General features: G+C 38.8%; 1 protein-coding gene across 3 annotated transcripts in view; it reads right to left on the bottom strand.

Annotated features, from left to right (window-relative positions):
• LOC122807733 (long-chain-fatty-acid--CoA ligase ACSBG2-like) overlaps positions 1-21,801 on the bottom strand; it is a 1,512,114-nt gene that overhangs the window by 1,315,533 nt on the left and 174,780 nt on the right. For all 3 annotated transcript variants that reach the window (XM_044078719.1, XM_044078754.1, XM_044078736.1), the window contains one exon: positions 4,732-4,860. The gene's annotated coding sequence lies outside the window, so the exon portion shown is untranslated. The remainder of the gene's footprint in view (positions 1-4,731; positions 4,861-21,801) is intronic.

Genomic DNA, 21,801 nt, shown 5'->3' with positions numbered 1-21,801 from the left:
TTCAGTCCTGTGCATTTTACAAACTGTGAGCAGTTAAGGGTCCAGTCCTCTTCAAACTAAAGTCAGTTGAATCCATCTAGCTTGGGTAGACTTCTTTAAATTTTCCTGTCTGTATAACTGATGGTTATTAGTCTTTCTCTGTGCAATGTTTTAACCTGTGTATCAGCAGTGATTTGCTTTACTAAGTTTTATTTATTCAGTTTTAAGCTCTTCTGTCTGGTCTTTGTTATTTACACACACACACACATATATATATATATATATATATATATATATATATATATATATATATATATATACACACACATACACACACACATATATATATATATATATATATATATATATATATATATTAAATCTACTTTGATCCAGCGAATTTACGTTTCATTGAAACGTAAATCTGCAACCTCACTTACATGAAAGTGCATTTTTACAAAAATGCATTTTCGTGTAAAAACAAAAATAAAACCTAAACCAAAAAAAAAAAAAAAAACACTAAACACAATTATTCAGGGGGGCAACCCCCCCTACACCCCCCACTTTAATATTCTCACTCAGAGATCGCACTACAGTGGGGAAAAAGAGAATATTCCCTCATCCCCACTGTACCACGATCTCAGCAATAGTTTGCTTAGTTGTACATCAACACTAAACTTTGCTATACAACTAACATTACATGCAAACTGCATGTTTTCATTTCTTTTTTTTATTTTTATTTCGTGAAAAATGCACTTTCACGTAAGTGAGGTCACAAACTTACGTTTCAATTACACAAATTCGCTGGATCAAATGGTTGTGCATTATCTGAAAACAGGGTTAGTATTTTGCACTGCAGCTTGATAAAAGCTGTATGATTTCTGCCTCCAATTAGCTAAATCACATAAGCCTACTACCAGTGAAATGCCATTTTTATATTTAGCTAAATCAAGAGCAACAGGTAATTGATGTGTCTAAGTCTCTAACACTATTTAGGATGGTTGCAGTATTGCCATGCCAGGAAGAAAGTTATGGACATTGGAGAATTCTACTAGGTTTTCCAGATTATTATGTATGTCAGAAAATAATAATTTGTTTGCAAAGGAGTTACCATGGGTAAGAGGCACTGGCTCACACAATGGTGAGAAAGAGGCCTAGGGTGCTAGGCCACAGAGTTCATTTTGTAAATGATTAGTTTGCAGTCCTAGACTGGCTACGGATGCTGAAAGCCCATACCAGAGACAGAAATTCATATTCCCTTTATACTTTAGTGGCCAGGTTGTATTTGAACTGATCACCAAATCAGATTTGTATTTGTGTACACTTTTCTTTAATGTGACCTGTTGGGTACCAGTGGTTTGACTGCAGAAATCATCTCTCTGCTGGCCAGTAGACATTTTGGACAGTGGACTGGATTCAAAAACCATAGCTCCTGTCATTCGCATACCAGAAAAAAACACTGGTTGGCAGTTGTCCTGGCACATTTGGTGGCAGTGATGTCATCCATGATATGTTGGTTGGCAGTAGTAGGATTCAAATGACATCAGTGTTAATTATCCATCACATAGGTCACATTATTTTCCACTACTCCTCCTTCTGACCCAATCAGCTTACTCACCCCTCAGCTGCTCCACCGACTCATTTGTTCTCTGCACAACAACCCTTTGAATAATTAATTTGCAGCAGCCAAGGTTCATGCATGTTGTAATGGCACAGAAATCTGCAATAAGACTTTGGGATTTCTTTTTTAGCCCAGCTCTCAGTGCATGCTTGTTAGCCTCCAACAGACTGGCCTACAAGTTAGGGGCAGTGCATTGTCAGTAAAGCAACGGGTAGTGCACCCACCTTAGGTTCAGAAAGCTGTGAGGTCCATTCCCACACTAGAGAGGTTGATTACTGGCACTGCAGTGCAGCATATGGGGGCTGCTGCACTCCTGAGTGTGCTGTCATTTGGATGAGGTGTTAAAGGCCTCATCTGCATGAGTTGGTAGTAGCTCAGGTGGATAAAAAAGATCTCACAAAATATAGTAAAAAGAGTAGGGAAAGTCACCAATGCCCTAGCCAAGTCTCTCCTAGTGGAATAAGTACCACCTTGGATTCCCCCTGAAAAGAGGCTACTAACCTAGTGGGACTAACCCAATCAACAAAGGATAAATAAATAGATATGTATAAAGGGCAAATGTGGTTTATGCCATGACTTCATGTGATAAGATCAGTTGTCCCTGCCCTCTTCCATACAGAAGCACCTCCAGATCTTTACCACAAATTCTAATGCAAAGTGTGCCATGAGCACGCTCCCATCATCTCCTCAGAACAGAGGCAAGCAGGCTAACCCTTGTCATTCCTCTCCTTCTCTGCACTAACTTCATCAGGCATCAAAATCACTGGTTGAATCTAGCTAATCTGGGTCATAGGGCTTTATATATCTGTTACAACAGAACTGACACACCAAGTCAAACAGGTTTGCGAGGAACATTACTTGGAAAAAAAAAAGTCTGTATTAGCGGTTTTATTTTAATATCATCTATTAGGAAGTACTGAAAGTGTACCAAGCACTAAGTGATGGATAAAAACTAAGCAGAAGAGCACATTCTTCCATACTCTCCACCAATAACAGAATCCATTAATTCACCTAGTAATTAAGGCATACATATATACATATTACTTATTTGATAATGCAATTAGTGAACTATTTCCTACTGTTAGGCCAGTAATGTAGACAGCTTTGCTATGGCTGTTGAATTTATGGAGGAAAGAGGAACTGAAAGGTCAAGTAGGGATATGGATAATGAGTTGAGTGTATGATGCAAGAGCCAAAAGAAAGGGGTAAAACAAGGGCTAGACAGTTCCCAAGCTTAAGTAGCCTGTACGTCAAGAACATGAGTTAAGTGTAGTACTCACCAATATGGGAAACAGCATTAATTTAGCCAGCAATCATCAGTGCTGGTCAAACCTAGTTTAATGTAACATGGACATTTATGCCAGGTACTAAAGTAGATGTAACACTGTCAAAGTGTCACACACTCAAGGCTGCACCAGTTCTATACAGAAATAATGCCCTGACTACAGCTCATGCAATTAGTCTTCCAGGAGCAGTTAAGGGCCTTAGCAGCATAGGCATACCAACCCTTCCTGCCTATCAGCTGGGTACATGCTAGGTGGGTCTCTTGTGCTCATACAGAATGATGCAGGCCTTGGGTGTGGAAAGATGGAGCAGACTTAGCAGCCCTATGAGCCCAGGGAGTGTCATGCACTCAGGGCTACTCCCTATTGCCTACCCAGCCTGATATAATAATCATCAAGTGGGTAAGGGACTTAGAGCTAGCCAAAAATGCTGGCACTCTAGGAATGATACCACCACTCCCAGTTGTTCATCTATAACCTCAAGGTCACAGTGTCATTAAATATCCATGAATACAGGCCCTTGGATCTGGTGGGTAAAGAGCATTTCTTGCAACTGCTGCAGATTCAGTTAGCCCAGGTCTCAAGGTTACGAAAAGCCTTGCACTTGGACCATGGCAGTGTTCTGTGGATCACTAGTCTTTTATACTGGGGATAATCAATGCAACACAGCCCCCCCCCCAACTCTTCTTGACTGCACAGGAAATTTTCTTTGAGGGTGTACATGATTGATTTGATTACACAAAATCATGCTATGGAGGTTAATATGAAAGCAAGAGATTGTGGTAGTTTCTGACAAAAGAACAGATTTGCAACGCTAGAATTGTGAGCTTCCTAGTGTAACACAAACATGAAAATGCAGAAGTCACTCAGTAAAAAGTTGGCGAATATGTGGAAAAGACAAAATGTGGACTATTAGTGAATACATGGTCCAAAAGCAATTACTCACCAGATCCTTGACTAGATCTACAAGCAGTACCTCCAACTCTGTGCAGGACATCCAAGGACAGTGCGTTACACAGGTTGGACTGCTGTTTGGGGCCTGCCCAAGCTAAAGTGTTTGGCTACACAGTGTTAAATGAAGGCCATGAGGAGTGCCCTTCTGATTCTAGACATGCAAAATATGGACTGCAGACTTCTGCTAACAGATTCATGACAGCCATTGACCGTTCTACAACAATCCATTTTTGTCAATGTTGCGTTATATGGCCAGCACTGTATAATGAAGTGTTGTGGTAGCAGTATCACTACCACCATCAACATTTTAGGAGTTTAGACACTCGAGTCTTAAAAACTGGAATTGTTCTAGTCTTACGGAAAAGACTGTGGGTTGTGGTTAGGTCTAGAATCAAGTTAAGGCAATGATTTGCAGCTTACTGCAGCCTAATAATGCATGAAAGTACTTCAAAAACTATGTTTAGATATAGCAGAGGTCAGACTGAGCTGATTTGAATGATAAAAATCCTCCTTATTTCTGTTAAATCACGGATTGCATTTTATTGACATTCAGAAGAGACCAGCCAAAGTCACACAGTTTACAAATATGTGGCCCATTACAACAGGGCACACCGTACACTGAGCAAAACTCAGAGAGACAGCTAGGTAACATCACCAAAACTTTTATCAGGTTTCAGTCAATAAGCAAAGCAGCGCATAGTAATGAAATGTTTAACTGTAAGGTGCAAAAAAATTCCCTACACGTGAAGGCTAAGTGATCACGACATGCCTTATCATTACAGGAAAACTAAATAGAATACTTAGAATGTTTCATATAAATGAAACTACAATCTACTAATCCAGAACATTCTGCAAATTATTCCTTCTACTAAACTGGAATAATGTCCACCAAACCTTTTGTTTTCACTGGAACTTCTGTAGAAATATAGGTCACTGTAAATGGAGAAAGAAGAAATAAGCCAGGCACAACAAATCTTCACAGCAGATTCTTCATCCACCTTTTTTTGCGTCAGGATCTGTTGTCTGTTGGAAGAAAAAAGGTAGGTGAGTTTTAACCCTTTTATCGTGTTAGCCACAGTAGATCACACATCCTCTCATCAACACTGGGGACCTATATTTATCTTTCTCTCTATTTTTTCCTTTAGATTCTGAAAAACCAATGTGTGCACAGTACACAGTCTTCACCAGCTTTTATTTTGTAGGTATATTTTACCAAGAGTTGTTGTTTGTCTTTCGGCTTTTCCCGGTAAGTGGTCGCCACAGCAGAACTGATAATACTGAAAAATGGTTGACATTTAGGAATAAAGTTCATGCTATAAGTCATCTTGCTCTCTGTTTCAGATTACAGTTTTGGCTTGACGGAATGGCCCAAAAACTGTCAGTTTAACAATAAAACTGCTTTAATCTTATTGAATGAAGCTTAAATATAGTGCATGGCAAGATTATATAACCCTCAGTTTTAAGACAGTATGGACCCCTTTGAAACTGACTACACATACAGTTCTGGAGTTGGGTTGCTGCATATATACATTTACTGACATTATCAGATCCAAACACAGCGAAAGCTCTAAACCATGAGGAAAACAAGTCTAAGATGATATATTTGTTTGGACTAGCAGAAGCATTTCAGAAGGAAGTAGGTACAGAAATCAAACCAGAAGGGGATGGAAGACAAGAAACAAGGAAAAAGTGCAATATATATATATATATATATATATATATATATATTATTATATATTATATATTATATATGCAATATATATTATATATATATATATATATATATATTTATTATATATTATTATAATTATATATAATATATATATATATATATATATATAATATATATTATATATATATATAATTATATATAATATATTATAAATTATATATTATATATGCAATATATATATATATATATATATATGTATATATTTTATATATATGTATATATATATATATATATATATATATATATATATATATATAAATATATATATATATATATATATATATATATGTTGTTCATGTAGTACTCCAGACTAACCTTCCTCATTCCCCTTTTCTCTACCTTTAACTTTTCACTGTGCTTAATAGCTAGGCATATACCTACTTTTTCTCTTGCCATTTTCACTCCTTTTATGCACTGACACACTTCTCTCATCTCTCCCCTCTCCTCTCTGACACACTTCTCTCATCTCTCCCCTCTCCTCTGTCTTCTTTCTTCTTCTCTCTTCTAGACTATCGTCTCTCACTCTTCTCCAATCTTGTACTACTCTTGCAATCCTTTCTAGTCTCTTCTTACATTATTTTATTTCTCTCCTACTAATTGTTGAAGCTTATTTGCATAGCCTTTAGCCTTTTAATTGTGATGCCTTTCAACTGACCTAGTATTTTTGTGTGGCTTGCCTATATGTTGATGTTATTACTAAATTTATATTCTTATTGTACTTTTAATTTTTATGATTAATATGTCTCATTGTCATGTTTTGTGTGGAGCTTTTCTCCCCGGGCCTCTACTGAAAATGGACATACATCCAGCTAGACTAGCCCGGTCAACAAATGTAAAATAAAATAAATAAAATATATATATATACACATATATAAATATAAAATGAATGTAAACATAAGAAAATGGGAAATCCCCCAATTAGTATAAAAGCTACTGAAACTATGTTCATTAACACCTGCTAGAACTGAAGCCAAAAGAAGAAAGACTGGCATTGCAAGATGGTTGCACATCTAACAGCTGCTTAACTTCAGCTCTACCAGTATGAAAAAAGAAACTGAAAGATAAGAGACAGCAACTATAACACTTTTAATAAATTCAGTTACCAGCTAATAAGTACACTGCCTGGATACCAGCAAAGAAAAAAATTAAAGAGCCTAAAAGAAAATCAAATAGAAAAGCTGAACAGAAAACACTGGCTGGGAAGAATCCTACAGCTGTTCAGCCAAAAGCTGTTTTGATGCAAGATATTCCAGTAAATTATAGGAAAAATAAGTCAAATGTGCTAAGAGCGGATTAAAATAAAACACACACTGAGGCAAGATATTAACTCAAATAACAAAAAGCTGGAAAAATGGAAGAAGCTTTAAATAGATATTTAAAAGAACTGATAAAACAGCAAAATTTAGAAGTCAAAATTAAGAAACGGCTGGCTGAGTATGAAAAGTACAGTTTTGTACCTACCATAAATGTAGATGTTCGAAGATCCACATTGCTGCAGTCCTTACACTTGGGTAGTCCGCTGTCCTCGGTCGGCCCGAATATCAAAGTATAAGGCTGACGTCGGTCAAGGCGCATTAGACTGACATCAGGACGTCAGGGTACAAATGCGCATGACCGACGTCATATCCTCAGTCTTTTCTTGCCCCAGATGTCAGAAGACCCTAAAAAGAAAGGTCAAAACCAAAAGACAGCAAACAACCAACCAACCACCCTTGCACTAATAATATGTACAGTATATACAATATACACAATATTTACAATCCAACCCACACAACCACCTCTAACTACAGAGGGAAGGAGGAGGGTAAATTGGACTGCAGCAATGTGGATCTTGAACATCTACATTTATGGTAGGTACAAAACTGTACTATGTTCTTCATCTCACATTGCTGCAGTCCTTACACTTGGGTAGAATCCCAAAGCAGAGGTAAGGGAGGATGGCAAAACTACAAAGAAGCAGGAGCTGCCAAAATGCCCTGTTAAATAGCAGTGGCAAAACCAGCCCTAGATTTAGAGTAAAGTGGAAGGTGATAATGCTTAGAGAAAGTATGCACTGAACTCCAAGTAGCTGCCTCCAAAATATCTTTAGTTGCCACCCCTTAAAAAGCTGTCAAGTGGCAGTAGCCCTAGTGGAATGAGGCCTAATCCCAGCTGGAATCTCCTTGCCATGATGGGAATAACAGAAAGCAATGCAAAACCCAATCCACTTAGAAATAGTTTGTTTTGACACAGGCTTGCCCTGAGAACTCAAAGCAAAAGAAACAAATAACTGCTGAGACTGCCTGAACCCTTTAGTTCTGCTCAAATAATATCAACTGCCTGTGTACATCTAAAGTGTGCAAAATCTTTTCCCCTTTATTTTGGGGATTTGCATAAAAAGTAGGCAAATGAATAGTTTGGTTTAAAGCCACACTAGAAACCACTTTAGGCATAAAGGAAGGATTAGTACGTAAAGATACCCTATCCTTATGGAAAATTAAGAAAGGCTCAACCGCCGTGAGGGCCTGCAATTCAGAAACCCTTCTTGCAGAGGTAATGGCCAACAAAAAGCAGTCTTCCATGATAAATATTTCAACTCGGTAGTAGCTGCAGGCTCAAAGGTTGTAGAGTAAGATTCTCCAACACAAAATTGAGATCCCAAGCAGGAGTAGGAGCTCTCGGGGGTCTTATATTCTTTGCCCCTCTAAGAAATTGCTTGAACAAAGGATGAGAAAACAATGGTGGGTCACAGTCATAGTGAGCCGAAATTGCTGCAGCATGAACCTTAATAGAAGAGAAAGACAAACCTTTGTCCAGTAACTCAGTAAGATATTGAACAGCCACACTTAAATTAGGCTCAGAAACATCAAAATCCTTTGCTGCACTCCAAAATAAAAATCTCTTCCATTTATCTGCGTACACTTTCCTTGTACTAGGCCTTCTAGCTTCCAAAATAACATTCAAAACTTGCTGTGGAAGTTGAGACCCTCTATGGTTCAAAACAGAATATGCCAGGCTGTTAGGTGAAGAGAGTGAAGCTTGACATTGAGTAAATGACTGTTCTCCTGAGACAACAGGTGTGGAATCGAAGGCAAAGGCCATGGAGGCTCCGTACCAGACTTCTCAGTAATGGGTACCAGTGCTGTCGAGGCCAATCTGGAGCTATTAAAATCATCTTTGGCTTGTCCTGTCTGACCTTTAGAAGTACCTTTGGGAGGAGAGGCAGAGGTGGAAAGGCATACACATGAAGATTGCTCCAATTGAAAGAAAGAGCATCCACTTTCCAAGCTGTGGGATGAAACCTTTTGTGCAAAACTTTGGCAGCTGGTGGTTTAGTGGAGAAGCGAACAGATCTATGTCTGGAGTTCCCCATGACACTGTCAATTTCTGAAATACATGAGGATCCAATTTCCACTCGTGGGGATCCATAATTCGTCTGCTCAACACATCTGCTAAGGAGTTCTGTGCTCGGCAGAAACCTTGCCTGAAGATTTAGCTGTAAACTGAGAGCAGTCTCCCACAAAATCATTGCTTGCCTGCATAGAGGATAAGAATGCGTTCCCCTTGCTTGTTGATGTACCACATGACAGTTGTGTTGTCTGTTAGAATCAACACCTGCCCTGGAAGAAGTAAATCCTTGAAAGCTATTAATGCAAACTGGACTGCTAACATCTCCTTCAAGTTGATATGTAGATGTTGTAGTCTGGCAGGCCACTTGTCTTGTATCCACTTTCCATTTAGATGAGCTCCCCAAGCTTTGTCTGAGGCATCTGTCGTTAGAATCTGACTGCCTCTGGCCGGGTCACAGAGAGTCCCTTGTTTAGGTGACATTCCTGAGCCCACCACAAAAACTCCTTTTGAATGCAAGGTATTATCTGAATGACAGTGTCCAGATCCTGGCAGTGCTGTGTCCATACATTTTGAGATACCATTGTAGCTTCCTCATATGCAGTTTGGCATTGGGAAGCACCAGAATACAAGATGCCATGAACCCCAAGGCTTGAAGGACTGTCCTTGCAGTCAGCCTGGACTGATGAGACAATTGATGAAAGTAAAGGGAAAGATTCTTTTGTTTGTCCGGGGTCAAAAAGGCCATCTGGGATGCTGCATTCAGTCTCACACCCAGAAAGCACATGTCCTGAGAGGGTACTAGACTGGACTTTATTTCGTTCACAGAATACCCCAGGCATCTTAGCACTGCTATCACATATTCCAAATGATGAAGAAGCTCGTCCCTTCCTTGAGCCAGAATCAGGCAATCGTCCAAATAAGGATAGATCTGTATTCCTTCTAGCCTGAAGAAAGCTATCACTGGAGCCAGAACTTTCGTGAACACTCTAGGCGCAGTAGATAAGCCAAAGGGCAATGCAGAGAACTGATAATGAGAAGTCCCAGCCCGAAAACGCAGATACTTCCTGCAACTCAGTCTGATAGGAACATGAAGGTAAGCCTCCTTGAGATCCAAAGTTACCATCCAATGATCTTTGCCCAGCAGAGGTAAAAGCTGTTGCAACGTCAACATTTTGAACTTGGGAATGTCCAGATAAGTGTTGAGGATAGATAAATCCAAAATTGGTCTCCACGTGTTCCCCTTCTTTGGTACTAGGAACAGGCGAGAATAAAATCCTAGGCCCACTTCTGGCATAGGGACCGGCTGTATGGCCCCTATTTGAAGTAGCAGAGAAATTTGTTTGTGAGCCTCTATTCTTTGCTGAGGAGGAACGTCTGGCATGCCTTTGAAAGGAGGCAAGGTATGGAAATAAAACCTGTAACCTTGGTGTATGATATCCAATACCCATCTGTCTTGGGTAATTAAACTCCAATTTTCCTTGAAAAGTGCCAACCTTCCTCCCAAAGGTGCTGCCAGACGAGAAGGCTCTGGCAGCTGAAAAGGTAGGTCATTGGGTCTGTTTACGAAAGGACTGACCCTGACCTCACCCGAAGACTGTGCAGGTGAACTCCCTGTTCTAGGCCTGAAAGAGCCCTGAGCTCTGCCCCTACCACGTCTAGATCTACCCCTAGACTGGGAATCATAAGAAGGATACGTCCACCCTTGGTAGGCCAATTTCTACTAAACTTGGAGGCTGAACCTGCAAAAAATCTTTAACAGTCTGCATAGACTTAGCCTTGTCTTCCATTTTCTTTAAGACTGCCTCAACAGGTGAACCAAACACATCAGAATGTAAAGGAGCATCTAAAATCCTTGTCTTAACATGGTCAGATAAATTCTGATCCCTCAGCCAGGCGTGCCTGCGAAGAACTGACCCAGTGGCAGCCACCCTAGACGAGGCCTGTACAGCATCAAAACCACATTGCAAAGAATGCTTACCCACCTGTTCAGAGACATGTACTAAATCTTGTAACTCTTTACACTCAATACCTTCCGCCAGAGCATCTACCTTAGACTTCAATTGAGAAAGTAGATAGTTTTGGTATTTCAACATGTGAAACTGGCAATTCAAAGCCCTCATAGCTAGGGTGGAAGAAGTATAGACTTTCTTTCCCCATCTATCCAAGGCCCTGGCCTCTATCTGGAGGAACCGGATTTTTAACAACAGAAGCCTTAACACCCTTAGGCCCCTGACTAACAGTTTCTGGGTCCACCCTAGGACTCTTAAAAAGATACTTATGAGCTTCAGGCACCCTGTAATACCTATCCGGTTTAACAGGAGCAGGAGGCAAAGAATCAGGATTAAGAGAAGCCTCTGCAAACACATCTTCCACAACATCCAGAACAGGAGGTATAGCCAAAGGCCTATGCTGGGGTAAAACAAAAATTCCCTAAGCCTTTTCCTGGAATCAGAGAAGTCCTGACCTTCCCACTTAAAATGCTCCCTCATGGAATGAAGAGTCTCTGAAAAGAAAAATCCTCAGGAGGTGAAGCAGAAGGAGTAGAATCATCCACATCAGAATCAGAATAAGGAGAATACTCCTGCAAGTCTTCAGCCGAAGACTCTGAAACATCCAAGCCTGCTCAAAACTCCCCAACTCAGGTTCCACCCTAGGTATCTTATCAGGAGGGGCAAAGAACCCTAATCAAAGTAATCAAATCTTCTGCCATTTTAAGCATATGCTTCTTGGGCACAGATCCTGAAGAACTAGGAGTGACACCAACTGAAGCTAAACCTGGCCTGCCTCTGGGAGAAGCCTTGGAAACAGAAGGAGAGGGCCTAACCACCCTAGGAAGGGAGGGAGTACAGTAACCTGAGAAGCCCCTTCAGCCTGACCTGCCTCCTGAGAGGCCACATCCTGCAATAACAAAGTCTCCCCTGGGACTCCAGAGAAACCTCCGGCGGAACCCCGGCTCCACCGACACCTCTAAAGAACCGGCGTCCGCACGGGCGACTCTTCTTGCCTGGGCTTAGCTGCTTTATCCTTGCGCTTCTTGAAGAAGTGGACGTCGGAGCATCCGGCGGCATATTATAATTGCACCGCTTCCGAAGACTAACCTGGCACAATCTAACCTTCTCTTAATAGTGCGCTTATTGAATCTAGCACAAAAGCGACACCCAACAACGTCGTGCTCAGGCCCTAAACAAGGAATACACAAAGTATGATAATCTCTATGCGGTATCTGTTTCCCACAAGAAATACAGTTATTCACTTTTTCTGACATCCGGTAAACCACTGAGGCAAGAAAAAACTAAAATATTCCCAACGGGTACTTAACTTTGACTCGGTCTGAAACTCCGATTCGAAAAATTTCAGAGCATGAACGAACGGCACTTGTAACGCTGCTTCTGCATCGGACCATGCGGCAAAAAAGACTGAGGATATGACGTCGGTCATGCGCATTTGTACCCTGACGTCCTGATGTCAGTCTAATGCGCCTTGACCGACGTCAGCCTTATACTTTGATATTCGGGCCGACCGAGGACAGCGGACTACCCAAGTGTAAGGACTGCAGCAATGTGAGATGAAGAACATCTGCTCAAAAAGAGAATTTTCAAAAAATGATAGAATTGGAAGACAGAGCGGACAGGTTTTTCTGCAGTACCAAAAAAACTGGAAGGATGAAAATAAAGTTGTTATGTACTTAACATAACAGTCCATCTGTGTTGTCCATTTTCATTTTATCCTTGACATATGCGGTTCAGGTCCAACATCAGAACCGACTTGGCCATTATTGCAGCTTGTGCAGGCCAAAAAGCTCACTCTTACCCACAATACTGGTCTCCCAGTTACCTCGGCTTGAGTTTGCAGACTAAAGCTATAAAATCTTAAACAAGAAAGCCTTTATGGAAACCACATCTGCTCTGCCATAATGATTATACTATATTTATATGCTCACTATCCGTTCCACCAAAGGATATTAAAAGGCCGGAGGATGGAGAGAGGGGAGTCAAGGATAAATGAAAATGGCCAACACAGATGGGACATTAAGGAAAGTACATAACTGACAGCATCAGATAAAGAAGTTTTCACTTTATTCTTGACATATGGGACAGAGGCCCTAGCTACCTTAGACCTTGGGAGGGATCATGGAAGGATATTCCTGATTACCATCGAACCAAAAGATGCTCTTCCACTGGAGACCAAATCCCAATTTATGAGGAGTAATAAAGGTATGGGGAAAAGCCCAAGTTGCTGCTGCACATACATCATCCACTGAAGCTCTAGACCAGGGGTCTGCAACCTTCACTATAAAAAGAGACATTTTGGCAACTCACCCACCGAATAAAGTTCATCAGGGGCCACAAAACCTATTTGACCCCTAAAATGAAGATAACACAACATATAAAGTTTTATATATAGTTATTTACATAAAAGAACTGTATTTATAAAGAGCAATATTTAAAATCCATCCCTATTTTTGTTCCTTTGTTGGGATTTATATTGGGATTGCTCAGTCACTCTGTGTGTGTGTGTGTGTGTGTGTGTGTGTGTGTGTGGCAGAGTGGCCATTATTTTTCACAGCTACAGGGAGCCACTGTAGAAGGGTGGAAGAGCTGCATGTGGCTCCAGAGCCGCAGGTTGCAGACCCCTGCGTCTAGACTGAAAAACTGCTGAAATGGCTACAGATCTTCTACAGTGTGCCTTTATAAGCCTAGACAAATAAATCTTATTTTTTGTTATAGATAAAGGAAATACAATCCTTGAGACATCTGGCTATGGTCACCTTACTGACTGGTTCACCAGACCTTGCACTTGAAAAGGAGACAAATAGTTGGTCAAATTTTCTTAGGTCTTTTGTTCTGTGCAGATAAAAACAACTGTCTGTGAACATCTAACTAATGTAAACAGTATTCACCTTTATTTGAAAAATTGGCAAAAAACCCTGGTAGATTAATAGTCTGATCGATATTAGTCTCCGAAACTACCTTAGGCAGAAAATAAGGATTTGTCCTTAAACTCTGTCTTTGTGAAAAATTAGGTAAGCTGGTTTACATAAGGCTTGTATTTCTGAAATCCTTCTGGCAGAGGTTATTGCCACCAAAAATATAGTTTTCTGTGATGAATATGTTAGATCACACTCAGCAGATTGTTCGGGGGGGGTGTACAATGGTTTGCAACACTAGATTTAGATCCCAAGGTGGAGTAAGATCTTTATAAGGAGGCTTCAACAATAGTGTCCTTTATAAGAATGACTTACAAAGCTTATGAGAAGCCAATGAACATCCTTCAAGACTATTATGGAAATGGCTACTAGTTGACTTTTAATGTTAGGCAAGGAAGCTCCTGCATTTGAGAGAGAAGCTAAGAAATCTAAAATGTTATCAATAGATGCAGAAAAGGTGTCAATATCCCTTTCATATGCCCAAGAAGTAAATCTCTTTACTAGTGTAGGGTTTATGGGTGGAAGGCTTAAGAGAATCTGATGTACCGAGAAAGAAAGGTTCCCTCGCCTGGCAATTGCTGTCAGCTTGAGATTCAGAATGTTTGGATGAACCAATCCCGCTGGATGAGACAGAAGATCTGGAACTGGGTCCAGAATCCAAGGATGTTGAATCAGATAAGGCCAAAGGAAGGGAACCATATCTGTTGAGGCCAATAAGGTGCAATGAGGACTACTTTGCTCTTCAGCTTGAGAGCTATCTGTAAAAATTTTGGAATTAGAGGTATCAGGGGGAAAGGCATGTAGAAGTCCAGAGGGTCAAGTGTTCATAGGTAGGTACTAGGCTATCGGCCTAAAGGCCTAAGTAAGCCTAGCCAACAAGGTTCCCTGGCTTATGCCACCCAAGAAAGTTAATTTCCTGTGCCCCTGTCGAGCAGAGCCACAGAAGTGATCCCTGGCGTGTATTTCCTATTTCCCATCCACTCAAGATTTTTCTTGAAGAATGCCAACGAGGAACTTTGCTTGACATAGATGGGTAGCTTGTTCCAGAGTACAGGAAGTCTCTGGCACAGAAATCTATCCCTCTAGCATGTCCTGTTTATTGTGGTGACAAGGTTTAGGTCCCTAGAGTGTGTAGCTCGAAGGGATTGGGATTTCTTAAGGTGTAGCATGTCCAACAGCTCTGGGTTTAATATAGCTTTATATGTTAGGCAGAGATCACCTCGGAGTAGGCGATATGCTACAGAGTAAAGCTGAAGTTTGTTTGAGACAGTCAGTGTAGGGCATCTGTTTGAGACCAGTAATCCTCTTTATGAGGTACTTCTGTGGCCTTTTCCAGGTGCTGCAGATGTCTTGCGAGGTACATTCCAAAAGGGGTGTTGTACTCTGTAATGGGTCTAATGAGTGCAGAGTAGAGGGGAACAAAAGCTCAAAACTCCAGGTATTCACCGCAACGTTTTAATTGTCAAGTAAAACACACAAAGCTTTCGAGAAGAACTCTTTCTCAATACATAAAATCAGTAGCATAAACTACTTCTTTTTAAAAAAACAATTCAACCAATCCACTCACATAATCAATTAACTAGATAGACTGAATTAAAGTGCCCTGTCTCTTAAACATATAATAAATATAATATACCCATATAAATACAAATATAGAAATATAACTGTAGAAATACTTTAAAAAATAAACAGAAAACTCAAAATTCATGTCTTTGTTTTAAAACAGGTTTAATACTAACTACAGAGTTTAGGCCTGGGTGATGGTCTACTCGAAAAAAGTTAATCCATTTATATTCACTTAATTCAGTTTTGTTCACTAAATCGCCACCCTTAGGGTTCTGATTAATTACCTGCAAAGTCTGAATTTAAATTTATGTGTGGAATCATTAGTATGTACGTGTTTGGCCATAGCATTAGTTACAATATTTCTCCGACTATCTGACAAATATGAGCTAATTCTGTCCTTTAATTTTTTATTAGACTTTCCTATATAAAAACAACTACATCGTGTGCAGTTCTCAAAATAGACAATATTAGCTGTATTGCATGTTCCAGTAGCTCTGAATTCAAATGGTTTACCACTTAAAGGATGTATAAAGAATTGTTCTGTATTAATATCAATACAGTGCACACAATTCAAACAAGGCACAGTCTCTACTCTTACCATAGATGTCTTAACACCTCTTTTCATATTAGCATCTTTATAACATAATTGTTTAAGGTTGTTTTCTCTCTTAAATGTAAAACTTGGACTTGCACCTAGCAATTCATGGACTTCTTGACTAGATGTTAAATAGTCCAATTTTTCTTTTATAATTCTCTGTATGGTGTCTGTATGTCTGTTATATTTCATTACATAATTAATTCTATTATAGTTCGTTTTGCAGTTAGATGCATCATTCGATCTAAGAAAATATGGTTTGGCCACAGTATCCCTTCATAGATGTAACTTCTTAATTTGCTCAATAACATTTACATTATAGCCTCACAAAATCTTTTTCCATCTCATGCATTTCTTTAGCAAACGTATCATCCTTTGCACTAAGCCTACTGTCTCTCATAAATTGACTTTTAACTACCCCTTTAAACTTGTGCCTAGGATGCATACTTCTAGAGTGGACATACTTGGGTACCTGCATTTTTTCGATGTATGTCTGTAGCTAGTGTGTTATCTTTAAATATAGTAATGTCAAGAAAACATATAGAATCAAAAGAGTACTTCAGTTCAAACAAAAGGAAATCAGTAATGGATCCCAAATAATTTTTATAAATAACAAGCTGGTCGTCACTATTATTCCATAGAAGGAAAATATCATCCAGAAAACATTTGTATAAAACCAAATAAGTATTCCTAAAATTGGCTGAAGTATTAAAATAAATATGTTCTTCTTCCCATCTGGTTAGTACCATGTTCACATAGGTATTGGCGACAGGAGTACCCATCGCAACCCCTTGTTCTTGATGGTAGTAGTTATCCCCAAAACTGAATATATTGTTTTCTAAGACACACACTAGCATCTGACACATTAACTGAATCTTTGATGGAAGGAACCCACTATGTGCAATGAGAAATTCTCTAACTGCTTCAACACCATAGGAATTTGGAAATGCAGTAAAAAGTGAGCTCACATCCATAGTTGCAAGACAAACATTATTAACTTCATTATTTATACGCCATTCCCTTAAGGAAAGCAAGAAGTCACCTGTATCTTTAATATAACTGTGACTAAAATGTAAAAAGGGGGCTAGTTGTTTTAAACACAGAAAGCTTTCCAGTAGAACTCTTTCGCAATGCATAAAATCAGTAGCATAAACTACTTCTTTTTAAAAAGCGTTGCGGTGAATACCTGGAGTTTTGTGCTTTTGTCTTCCGTTTTACTTGGGATTCTTTGGCCTTAAGGTGCTTTTGTATTTTTACTGCTGTTGGATTTGGCATCTTATAGCATGCTGTCATTTAACGGAAGGCTCTGCTGATTGTCCACTCACCACTACTGCTCGGGTACACGTTGCCCAGTGTACTCCAAGCAGAATAGAAAGAATTCATGGCTTTCTAAACATTGATGAGAATCCACTACTTAATATATTTTTTGCTGCTGCCCATGGAGGTAACTCTTGGATTTTATCCAGAGCACTAAATGATGAGATAAACACGTTACAACAATGTCTGAAGTCTAAAACTGAGCAGTTTAAAAGACTTCAATGGCAAAGATTCACTTTTAATGTTTATCTGCAGTTGGACATAGTACATAGGGGGCTTAGAATAAGTAAAATGCCCACGTACAGTAATAAGTACCCTGGCTTGCTTCTAAAATGGCAGGAGCTTAATTTACAGCTCAGTGCACAATACGTGAAGTAAATAAATGCCTTTTTCTGTAAAGAAGAGGCTGACCTAATGAAAGAAATTAGTGATTTAGAAATTAGTGTCACTCAATCGCCTAATTTTTCGGCAGTTATGCATGACTATGACTGTTTGTTGCAACAACTCGAACTATTTGAAGATGGGCTTATAGCAACCAAGAAATGAAAGCTAAATAGAGACATTAATGACTTTAAAAATAAAAATATTTTTTTCTTGGCCCAAATTATTTCCATCAGCCGAGATAAGGAAACCTAGTGCACCTAACCAGAGACTGTGATAGAGACAACACCCTCCACCACCATCCAATTAGAATCAACAAATGCTGGCAATGGGAATGGCTGTGTAGTGGTGGAAGCTATCCAGTTGCTGAACAGCACTGAAGTAATCCTGCCTATTGGTGCCAAACTGGCGAAATATGGTAATAAACCTTCTGAAATGGATACTTTTGTATCTGCACAGTCATGTAATGTGTTGCAAATAACATTTGATACAAGAAAAGCTCCTCAAAGTAACTTTTTTTAGCCCAGATGTGCTTTTCACTACAACAGCCCACTGCAGTGAGAGAGAAGCAGAGGGAGAAGTGTGAGCAGGAAACAAGGAAGAAATGGAATGGAAGATGAAAATGGCTACAAGAAGCTGTATTCCAAGGTAGGACAGAAACCTCGATACAAGAAACTGAAGAAATTAGTTTTCCTAGTGTAGATTCATCAGGAAATGAACGGACTAATGTATTAAATTTATTTGATTATATTTTAAATTTAAATGAGAAGTTAACTGCTAGTGAAAGCCCTCTCATTTGTACCTGCTGCATCTGGAGATTTATTTGAATTATTAACTGATTTAAGACTTTTTGCTAGAGCTTTAGATTTGAAACTTTTATATAAAAATAATACATCTACTGATATGTTTAAGTGTGCTAGCACTTTTGTACCACATAGCTTTCCTGTTGTTAAAGCATTTACTTACGTGTGAACAAGATATTTATGATGCTTTTTTTAATCAAAAAACTAAATGTTATTTTAATCTTATTGATGATGAAATACATGCATTAATGTCATTAATTACGAATGATAGCCCGATTATTAAACCTGCAGATAAGGGTGGTATAAATTGTATTAATGAATACTTCCCAGTATGTTGGCAGCGTGCATGATTTTTTTATCTGATGGTCAGACATTCACTCTGCTAAATGTTTCATATGTTAACAAAACTATTGCTAAAGTAAAAAGTATTTTGTATGAACTACCGATGGAAACTAGCATTAATTCTGTAACATACAATTACTTGTACTTGGCTAATACTGTCATTCCTTTTATATATGGTCTAAGATCCATAACTCGATAATTACACCACCTATAAAATTATAGTCTCTGGTAGTAAATGGATTACTGTGGCCATCTCCAAATATCTTGATAAACAACTAGCCCAGCCTTTACGTTTTAGTCACAGTTATATGAAAGATACAGGTGACTTCTTGCTTTCCTTATGGGAATGGTGTATAAATAATGAAGTTAATGATGTCTGTCTTGCAACTATGGATGTGAGCTCACTTTTTACTGGGATTCCAAATTCCTATGGTGTTGAAACAGTTAGAGAATTTCTCATTACACATTCCATCTAAGATTCAATTAATGTGTCAGATGCTAGAGTGTGCCTTAGAAAATATATTCAGTTTTGGGGATAACTACTACCACCAAGAACAAGGGGTTGCAACGGGTACTTCTGTCGCCAATACCTATGCAAACATGGTACTAACCAGATGAGAAGAAGAACATATTTATCTTAATACTTCAGCCAATTTTAGGAATACTAATTTGGTTTTATACAAATGTTTTGTGGATGATATTTTCCCTCTATGGAATGATAGTGATGACCAGCTTGTTATTTATAAAAATTATTTGGAATCCACTACTGAATTTCTTTTGTTTGAACTGAAGTATTCTTCTGATTCTATATGTTTTCTTAATATTACTATATTGAAATAACACACTAGCTACAGACATACATCAAAAAAATGTACAGGTACCCAAGTATGTCCACTCTAGAAGTATGCATCCTAGGCACACATTTAAAAGGGTAGTTAAAAGTCAATTTATGAGAGCCAGTAGGCTTAGTGCAAAGGATGATAAGTTTGCTAAAGAAATGCATGAGATGGGAAAAGATTTTGTTAGTAGAGGCTATCATTTAAGTGTTATTGAGCAAATTAAGGAAGAAGTTACATCTATGAGGGATACTGTGGCCAAACCATATATTCTTAGATTGAATAATGCATCTACTAGCTGCAAAACGAACTATAACAGAATTCAATTATGTAATGAAATATAATAGACATACAAACACCATACAGAGAATATGGAAAAATTGGACTATTTTAACATCTAGTCAAGAAGTCCATGAATTGCTCGGTGCAAGTCCAAGTTTTACATTTAAAAGAGAAAACAACCTTAAACAATTATTATGTTATAAAGATGTTAATATGATAAGGGGTGTTAAGACATCTATGGTAAGAGTAGGGACTGTGCCTTATTTGAATTGTGTGCACTGTATTGATATTAATACAGAACAATTCTTTATACATCCTTTAAGTGGTAAACATTTGAATTCAGAGCTAAAGAAACATGCAATACAGCTAATATTGTCTATTTTGCGAATTGCACACAATGTAGTTGGTTTTATATAGGAAAGTCCAATCAAAAATTAAAGGACAGAATTAGCTCATATTTATCAAATATTCGGAGAAATATTGTAACTAATGTTCTGGCCAAACATGTACATACTAATGATTCCACGCATTTAAATTCAGAATTTTGCAGGTAATTAATCAAAACCCTAAAGGTGGCAATTTAGTGAAAAAAAAACTGAATTAAGTGAATATAAATGGATTAATTTTTTTCGAGCAGACCATCACCCAGGACTAAACTCTGCAGTTAGTATTAAACCCGTTTTAAAACAAAGACACAAAATAATTTGAGTTTTCTATCTGTTTATTTATTTTTTATAGTATTTTACAGTTACAATTGTATATTTGTATTTATATGGGTACATTATATTTATTATATGTTTAAGAGACAGGGCACTTTAATTCAGTCTATCTAGTTAATTGATTATATGAGCGGATTGGTTGAATTGTTTTTTTTTTTTTTAAAGAAGCAGTTTATGCTACTGATTTAATGCATTGAGAAAGAGTTCTACTCAAAAGCTTTGTGCGTTTTACTTCACCATTAGAGCGTTGTGATGAATAGCTGGAGTTTTGTGCTTTTGTCTTACATTTTACTTGTGATTCTTTGGCCTTAAGGTGCTTTTGTATTTTTACTGGAGTAGAGGGGAACAATTACCTATTTTTTCCTGGATGAGAACCCCTTTGTGATGAGGTGTGCCACACAGAAGGATTTTCTGACTACTGTGGCACTGTGATCATCAAAGGAGAGACTACTGTCCACCTGGGTCCCAAGGTCTCTTCTTACCACACATTCTGCATTAAGTAGACTGGGGTAGTTCATAGGTACAGAGTTTTTACCAAAGGGGATCACAATGCACTTTTTGGCATTGAGCTTAAGGCCATGCCTCTGACACCAGGCATCTGTCTCAATGAGGCCCTTTTATAGGATGTCCACATCATTTGGGGACTCTACTATGGCTCCTGGTTTGCAGTCATCTGCAAACTTAGTTAGCCAGAGGTCTTCTGTGTTAGCCTGTACTTCAGGGAAGTAGATACTAAACAGGAGAGGTCCCAGGACTGAACCCTATTGTACTCCACTTATCACTGGTTTGAAGTCAGATTTGGAGTCTGCACCTTTTACAGTATGGGTTCTGTCAGTGAGCCAGCTGGCAACCCATCTTGTGGCGTAGTGATTTATATCTAGTTTAGTGAGTTTAGCTATAATTTCAGAATGGGGGATGGTGTTGAAAGTCTTGGCGAGGTGAAGATAGGCTGTGTGAACCACCTTATCCTCGTCTACAGCTTTGGTGACTGCCTCAAAGAAGTCGATCAGGTTCAGAAGGCATAATCTGCCTTTCACAAACCCGAACTAGGTGGGGTCCAGAGTTTGGAGGTTACTAATGTCTTTGTTTAGGAGTTCCATGATGATATGTTCCATGGCCTTGCAGACCAGGCTC

The sequence above is a fragment of the Protopterus annectens genome, chromosome 1.part1 (genome assembly GCF_019279795.1).
Source record: "Protopterus annectens isolate FY-2018-M chromosome 1.part1, PAN1.0, whole genome shotgun sequence".
NCBI lineage: Eukaryota > Metazoa > Chordata > Ceratodontiformes > Protopteridae > Protopterus > Protopterus annectens.
This window is presented reverse-complemented; position numbering and strand designations above follow the sequence as displayed.